Below are 8,975 nucleotides of genomic sequence, written 5' to 3'. Positions count from 1 at the left end.
AAAAATTGTTGAGTGATTGATGAAAAAAATGAGAGGATTAGAGGGGTATTTATAGGGGAGAAGGCATGGAAAATTGTTGAATCCATTTGCTTGATCAAGTGAAATAGGTAAAAAGGATAAAAATATTAATAATGTCACCTTCAATGAAAGTTTAAATTAAACGTTTTCGTGGTTTGCATTTTGATGAAATCAACTTCAACGTTTTACTTCTAGGAGGAGAAAATTGATAAGCATTGGATTGGATTTCTATAAATGACCTCAAACAGTACTACCATAACATATCTATTATGCTTATTTTTCTAAAATAAAATACATTATATATTTTGAAACATTTTACGTTCAAAATATATATGGTCGCTACTAACTTGCTTCTCTTGTTCTATGATTTCAGTTTTACCAGTAACATGGATTGAGAAACTCGCTATAAAGAATGCATGCAAGAAGGTAAAGTGCCGTGGTAAAGAGAAAATTAACCCTAAAATTCTTTATTTTATTACTATAATCATGATCCACGTGGGCAACTTTCTTAAGCTGACTAGTCATTTACCTCTGTGATAGAAACAGCAGACTTCTTCAGCCAACACTAGACTTTTCCTTTCCGTAGTTACAGGTATAATTTCCACATTACATCACAAAATTATAACAATTTTATTGTTATACTATACAATATTTGTAGAGTTCTCTTCTTTTTTTTTTTTTTGGTACATAAATCTTTTAGAGTTTAAAGCACTCAAAATCAGGTATTTCTTATTTTGAGAAACAAAAAAATTGTATCCAATGCAAATGAAATTACCCATAATTTATGTAGTTAATATTTCATGATCTTCATCTGTGGTTAAAAGTAAACAGTCGCGATTTTATCATATTGGCATGTTTCATGTTCTTATCAACATTGACGATGCATCTAGAAAGTTGATTTTTCTGTCTTTTATTGGGTCCCCAGCGATGGCTTATTAATTAGCGGACAAAATTTAAGGAATATGGAACATAAATTATGGGAAAAGATTGAGCATAAATGTAGGAATATTTCCTTAAAAAGGCTTAAGTCAAGAGCATAGATGGACTCGCTGTGCATAATTGACTCATAAAAGTTCATATGGAAGAAAACACGTGTATGCAGACTAAGTTACTGATTTTTATTTGTTGATTTCAATTAGATAAACATTATTTATCATATATTTATCACGAAAACTGGTCCAATTTGGACAAGTAAACAAGAGCCATGTCGTCAATAGACAGTAGACATCAGTTTTGATTAAGTCAATGTGCTTAAGAAAGTTAAAGTAGAGTTATTTAAACTCCTTTTAAACCCCAAAATTTATTATATTTAAATAATTTTTATTTTATTCCAAAATTAACTTTTTAAACTTTAACTACTTTTTTAGTCTTTTTATTTTTAATATCTTCTTCTTAATAATTTTAACTTCTCATTTATTTAATTATGATTAATAGACAATAAAAATAAACAATAGATTGGTTTAAAAGCAAATCTTTCTTGAAAATTTTTTCTTTTTTTATTTGTTTATTTTTTTGGAAGCAAATGAAATTTTGTTGAAATATACTTGTGAATTGTGATTTAGAAAAAAGTTATCAAACCCATAAAAACAAACCAAACAATGGTTGGAAAGAAAATTTCAGTCATGATTTTGCAAAATCATGATCGGAAATATTCTTTCAAATCTTGTTTTATTTTGTTTTTTCAGATTTTTCATAATTGTTTCTAAATAATGAGTTTTTAAGAAAGAAAAGAAGTTAAAAAAAGATTAGGAAATTTAGAGAAGTTGAAAAAGATTAAGAAAGTGGAGAAGTTAAAAAAATATTAAAAAATGGATAACTTTGAAATAAATTTAAATTTATTTACTTCTAATTGATTATAGGGCTTATAAAAAGTTTGGAAATAACACTAATTAATTGTCTGACTCAATTGCTCTTAAGTCTCAATAGCGGGTAAACACATATAGTTCCTACCATTGCAACTGGTTGAGGAATAAGCGATGGAGCTAGGTCATGAGTGAAAGAACTAGCATTCATCTTTTTTTTTTTTTTTTTTTTTCTTTTTTCCCAATTGATTACTGATACTCTCTCTTGCACCTCCCTCGTTCTCACAAAAACAATATTCTTCTAATTTAACTTATTTTATTTCATAACATAAATCTCTTCATCACAAATGTAGCCACTTCTAAAACTTCCAATCAATATCGATTAAGAATACATTTTCTTATGCTATGCTTCAATAAGGACGTTCGCCTTTAATATTCGCTCGAGGATAATAACTGCAAATGACAACACCACCAACCATTCTGGGCACTTCATCCTCCCATACCCAAGTTGAGTAGATTTTGCCAACAACTTGAGTGTAATGCGAGCACTCGTCGCCAACAAACTTTATGCATAATCATATTAGGCTTCTCGCTAACCCACATCTTCACCTGCGTCCACTCCATTCAAGTTACCATAACCTTCCCACCAAGTTCTCTTCCATAGCCCCATGGAATGATCCAAGTCGCGCGTCTCCCTTCTTGATCAGCGTAATTTTGGGCGTAGGCCGCCACTGTGTATTCCAAGTAATCGGACCAACCCCCACATGAGCACGAATGCATTTTGTGCATTGGATACCTTGGTAGGAGTTTTGTGCTTAAAATGTGAGCCAGGGTTAGAGAATGAAGTAGATACGATTAAGAAATTATTTTTTGAACCTCATATTTTTCTTTTTTTTCCCCTATGACTGTTAGATTTCAACTTGAAAGACCAAGAGAAGCTTATTATTATATGCAGGCGAACTCATTATTGCTCAAATGGAGCCTTTGATTGTGCTGTTGCCGTGTATGACAAGTAAGTAATGAATTTATTTTCCATAGGCGAGAAGAAGCGTTAATCAAAATAATGAATTCACAAACAAATTAGGACACATGCTGCCTAACATGATTATACATTAATTGTTTATGAGCTGTGGTTAAGTTGCCGCATCTCCACCGAATAAGCCAAAGAATGTTATTCTCACTTTAGAATTTTGTAGTTCTGCATGTATGGATAGAACCTATTTGGATCTTCTAGGTATCCGACGTTTAATTAATTGAAACTTTGAAGGTTTTATAATTAATCATTTTTTTTAATTATATTTATATATATAAGAGAAAAAAAAATTAATCTAAAGAACCTACTTTTATGAGTTCTCTTATGTATTTTTATGATGTGAAAACCATCTGTGTCGAGTGAATAGTAGTCGGTAAGATATCACTATTACTGATGATATTCTTTACTAATTTCTTTGTAGATATACCGTTCAATTCTGTTTAAGTAACAGAAATCCAATCATTTGATTTTAAGATTTAGTTGTAATATGAACATCAAATTATTAGTAACATCTAATTACGACTTTTTACCATTATTTGGTGACCTATGATAAAAAGAGCAAAAAAGATTTAATTATAGTCTCTCAAGTTTGGAGTCTCATAAAAGAGCAAAAAGGGATCTAACATCTTTCTTAAGTTTGAGTCTTTTTAATATTTAAAGAGCAATCCTTGATTTGAGTTCCCGCGTTGCTACAGGGGTTGTCATTAGAGCTATTATCCAGTTTGGTATTCTTAAATCTTAGAGAATTAGTTGAAGTACCGCAAACTACCCAGACACCTCCGAATCATAAAAAAATTATACTACTTAATATTAATTTTATTTATATTCTCTTACTTTTATCCACTGACAACTTGATTATTGGTTATGATCTTTGCAACTTGTGGAATGTGACCACCGTTGTGAATACATACTACATAATATTTATATTATTTTCTACTCCCACATTTCACGGGTCTAAAACAGAAATTTTAACTTTGCTTTTCAATGTTTGAATGCCTTTTGAGGCCATATACTTTTTTTTACGTACTTTATGCGAAAATGACTTTGCTATGAAAATGGGTATGTGTGGTGAAAAAAAAAAGTCCAAAAATTTTTGATTGAGGCGTACAAATATAATCATCTTACTTTGTAAATGCTAATTTTTGAGGTCCTACCACTGTATGACTCTGCAAATATTTCTATATTGTAACTATGATTGATGTACAAAATTTTATTATACTTATGAATTAGCAATTGCTCTACTAAGTAAGTAAATTTCAAAAATCCTCTGTTTTTACTTAACCCGGGCCTAAAGCCTAGCCAGCCGGCTTGGATTATGAAAAATCCGGCCTGGCCGGCCCAAGGTTTTTACAATTATTAGCATCTATCCCTTCATTAATTGAATCCAATTTAAAAGAGTAGTCGCTAAAATAAAAAGAGTTATTTAAGACCAAAGAATTTTGTATTTTACAATATCAATATTACTAATCTATTTTCATAAATTTAATTAATAACACCCTTAATTAATAAATAAAAATTATTCTTTATTAAAATACTTAATACATTTTTTAGAAGGCCTTAGTCTATAATGGGGCTCACGCAAATGCCTCGCTTGTCATTATAAGTGATATTTATAAAAAAAAACAAATTGTTGTATAACCGATAATAAATATTTCACGAAGGCTGGCTAATTATAATGATACTAACAAAATAATCAAAATACAGAAATATTTTTTATTTAAAATATAATTGATATAATTTTCATTCAATATCCTCTCTATTTTTATAAATACACGTGTTTTTAAATTGGAGGAGAGTTAAGAACAAAACTGTGCCCACAATTTAACTGAGTGCAGTCCAAAACGACGCCATAGGAAAATCCATAAAAAGGTAATTATATATTGAATTTACGAAACTATTGTTTTAATTTGACAGCATAATTCCTGAAATAATCTAATAATCAAATATTTTGATTGTTAAGTATAATTTTATTTCCGACTTTGTGAGTATATAACATATAAAGGAGACCTTCATTCTTAATTGTGAATTCATGCTGGCATGACTGCAACAACTCATTTAAAATAGCCAATATGTTACACCCATCTGCAATAACTAATTATAAACTGTAAATTTCTTGTTTCGCGGAAGGGGAAAGCGCAACTAAAAATATCCCAGTGATGGACTTTTGTTTTTGTGCTCCACTATATATTTACCTTCTGTTAATTGCTAAAAATTCTTGAAACTCAGTGGCTATTTCTACTTGGTCTCTTCAAGTTTTCGATTGAACTGAAAACTTTTTAACTGATAAATTTAACAAGTTTGTTAATAGGCTTTTTTTTCTCTTTTTCACCTTGAGAGACTGTACTTACTCAGAACTCATTGTACTTTCTGGAAGTAAAAGGTATCCCATTTGTCTTTTTATATGTTTAGTTTTCCTTTAATTGTTTTTTCCTTATTCTACCAACTTTGTAGCGACTCACACAAATGACTGTTTTTTCTTGATTGCGTCTCTAACCACAGTAATGGGTCCGTCCCTTCTTGGAACCCAAGTGGTAGCATTACAACAGGCCACATTGAGCAAATTAAATGTAATCTTTTATATAAGGCAAGAGAATGTCCTTTTATATTACTTCAATTTAATTAAAGTAAATAATTTTATTCTTCATTAATTCACCACAGATTCAATTATTTGCTAATTTGTTTTTGCTGATTTTTGAAATGTTGTTGAGCATTTACAGGTTGAGAAGAAATTATGCAAACGTCGATGGGAATAATCTTGATTTGGTTTTACTACAACTGATTACATTAATATAATGAAATGCTCATGAAGAAACTTTTTTCACGAGGACATCTTACCAACTATGGCAACATCGAAATCAGCCCTTCTCTGGAGTCCTAAATTATGGACAGGTAGACACCAATTTTAATTTGAAACAGCCAATAAGATAATGTGTTGGACTTAGCATTTAATTGATGACAAATTGCTTCTTTATAGGTGGTATATTTAGGTTTTTTTTGAAGTGTCTAAAGGCCTATAGAAAACCAGATGGTAGAATTCAGCTCTTTTCGCCAGAACATATGCCCTGCGGGATGCAAGCCGGCGCAAGGAGATTGAGGATGCCGTCACCATCAGTTGAGCAATTTTGTCGAAGCTGTAAAGCAAGTCGCCCTGGCCAACAAGCGTGGGTAATATTGCCTCTTTCTCTCTTTGTTTTGAATGATTCTAAGTTTTTCGGAACTTTTAAAGATCTCAGACACCAGGGGCAATTTGCACTTATGTATGCTTATTTTTTTAACGTAATTGGTTTTAAATTGAGAACAACACAGGTGCCTACTCTCTCGGGAAGGCTCTCCCTTAGTGCGCTGTCGGCTTCTGCTGAATCGTTCTGAATCACCTGCTCCTGAACACTTTCCTCATATTCGCATCTCCAATCGGCAACTTCTCTAAGGTAACATGTTAATATCTGAAGCGCACAAACTTTTTGTAATGTTTTCTGCAGAATTTCCACTTATCAAAACGCAGCCTTTCACTGCAATAGAACAATCGATAGCCACTGAATGAAGAAGATCCAACGGCCAGGATTAGCTCTTGAGGTTCAACATAGATAAAGGAGTCTTATAAGGGAGAATCCTTTTTTCCTGCTCCTCTCCCTTTCACGACAGATCAATTTTTGCTCTTATATTGTTAGTTTGGATCATGCTTTGGGTTGAGAACTGAGTAGGAGCTGGGTAAGGATCGGTCTTGGTAAGAGGGAAGGACTAGACAAGAAGAACTGTATTTAGGAAATTTCTCGATTTGAGTGATTGTGTTAAAGTTATACGTTCGGGTGCATCTTTGAGATGTGTTTTTGTTAACTCTTAAGTTAATAACAGTTTATTCCTAGTGTTCAACGACTCCAAATCTTCTTGGAGCTCAACGTGGATGTACTCTTCCTTGTGAAAGTGAATCACGATAATTTGGTTCTTGGTGTATTGTGTTTGATCTTGTTTCTTTTGTGTTGTTTATTTGTGGGTTTTGTGCGTGTGGATTAGCAGTACATTATTGATTGGGAATTTTGCATTACAGTACACTATTCACTTGATCATTATTAATGTTTTCTTTGTTTGATGCTCAATATAAAATTTTTAACAATAATGGCTCGCTGATATATATCTGGTAAGAATCACGCAACTTAATTGATCGAAAGAACCTCCATCCTTGCTGGACCTGGGCTGACTGGAGCATTAAAAGTACACAACACTCGGTGAGCATAATTGAGCTCCATTACATGCCGTGAGTTGCGTATCCGAATTGTTTTTAAATTGCATTGCTATTGCAGGTTTAGAAACCGGTAGCCGTAAGCCAAATGCAAAGGTTTCTCTGACGTACTTTTCTAGATGCAGTACCGTGGAAAGACATTGAGAGGTTTTCTTCAATGAACATTTGTCATTCTCAAGTAAGAACTAAGGCCATGTCTACACACTTTGTTCGCTTTCATTAATATCCAAGTTCTCCATTTGTTTCATATGTAACAAATCTTTCTTTTGCAGGACAATGTAATTTCAACTCCAGCAACACATGGAACTATTCTGCCTGGTGTCACCCGAAAAAGCATCATCAAACTTGCTTCTGATATGGGTTACCAGGTAGCTATATAATTGCCATTAATTCTGTTAATCGCAATAAAAGGGCGAATTGAGGAAATGTTTTAATAAGTACAATGTTTAGGTGGAGGAACGCAATGTTCCATTGGAGGATTTGTTAAATGCAGATGAAGTATTTTGCAGGGGAACCGCAATGGTTGTGACTCCTGTTGCCAGTATGACTTATATATATACAAGGTAAAAGAAATGTATATTTATGTTGTTTAATTTCCTTGCTCCTTCGTCCTCTTTTAACAATGGAATAATTTTAATGCAGGGTTGAGTACAAAACTGGAAATGAAACAGTGACACATAAACTTCACGCAACACTTAGAGGGATTCAGACTGGTGTTATTGAGGATAAATTGGGATGGACGCTCCCAATTAATTAATTGAGCTTATGTCGATAGATAGATATATAGTACCTACTAATGTGGTTTTCTAATTAATAATGTAATCACAAAATTTAGCCAAAAGTGCAAAGAATGTTGGGCAGAATATAATATGATTTGAAGATATTATATAGGGTGCGTTTGGTTCAGGGAATATTGTATTACCGAGGAATGTTGTATTACTAGAAAGATAGATTACGAGAGAATCTTTAGAGAAATGTGTTTAATTGGTTGGAATAAATTGGTAGGTATGTTATAATAATATATTAGTTGGAAAGATAAATGAGTGTTCATGTTATATAGACTACTAAATTGTCTTCTTTTTTAAATAATAATATAATATAATTTTTATTATTATTTTATTCTATTATTTTTTTACATTATTTTTTTTAACCCCTTATATTTGAAATTTTGCTAAAACACCACAATCATATAAAACTTCAATTTATAGCAAAATCATCCCCACTCACCCCAAGCCACTGCTGGTAGCCAGCCACCACCACTACCAGCCGTTATAATGGTGTACAACTGGCCGAATATGGCTGGTCGTGAGTCGATAAGGCCTAATCTGGCCATGGATCGGCTAGATCTAGTCATGAATATGGTCGTTTCACTGCCAAGGATGTGGCCATGAAACGGCGGCCATTTCACAGCCAAAGATCTGGCCTTTTCAAGGTCAAATCTATGGCATTTTACGACCACATCTTTGGCCATGAAACAACCGAATCTGGTCATTTCCGGTCATGGATCACAAATCTATGGCCAAAAACGTCCTTACCGGTACACGACCAGCAAGATCCTACTGGTCTTGCACCGATATGATGACTTTCGTCGGCAGCTAGCCGTGGTCTTGGGTGGCTAGGGGCATTTTATTAACTTTTAAACTTTTTGTGGCTAGGGTGTTTTGCTAAACTCTCAAATGTTGGGGGTTTGGGTTAATTGTTATTTGATAGACATATGAGGGCAAATGTGTCCGAAATGATAAATGATTAAGGGCAAAATAGGGTAAAATTAAATTACCTCGGTAATCTTATATTAGCACCCCTTGGGAAGGTAATCTGATTACCCCCAATATTACCAACAATAAACACTATTTGCAATAAAAGATTATGTAATATTTTATTNGCG

The 8,975-nt window shown here is 32.8% G+C and overlaps 1 pseudogene; it reads left to right on the top strand.

Annotated features, from left to right (window-relative positions):
- The first annotated feature begins 5,693 nt into the window (after positions 1 to 5,693).
- On the top strand, positions 5,694 to 8,100 carry LOC116127553 (annotated as a pseudogene).
- Positions 8,101 to 8,975: the final 875 nt, after the last annotated feature.

The sequence above is a fragment of the Pistacia vera genome, unplaced genomic scaffold (genome assembly GCF_008641045.1).
Source record: "Pistacia vera cultivar Batoury unplaced genomic scaffold, PisVer_v2 Contig192, whole genome shotgun sequence".
Lineage (NCBI taxonomy): Eukaryota > Viridiplantae > Streptophyta > Magnoliopsida > Sapindales > Anacardiaceae > Pistacia > Pistacia vera.
Note: the sequence above shows the minus strand (reverse complement) of the source record. Positions and strands in the feature narration are given on the sequence as shown.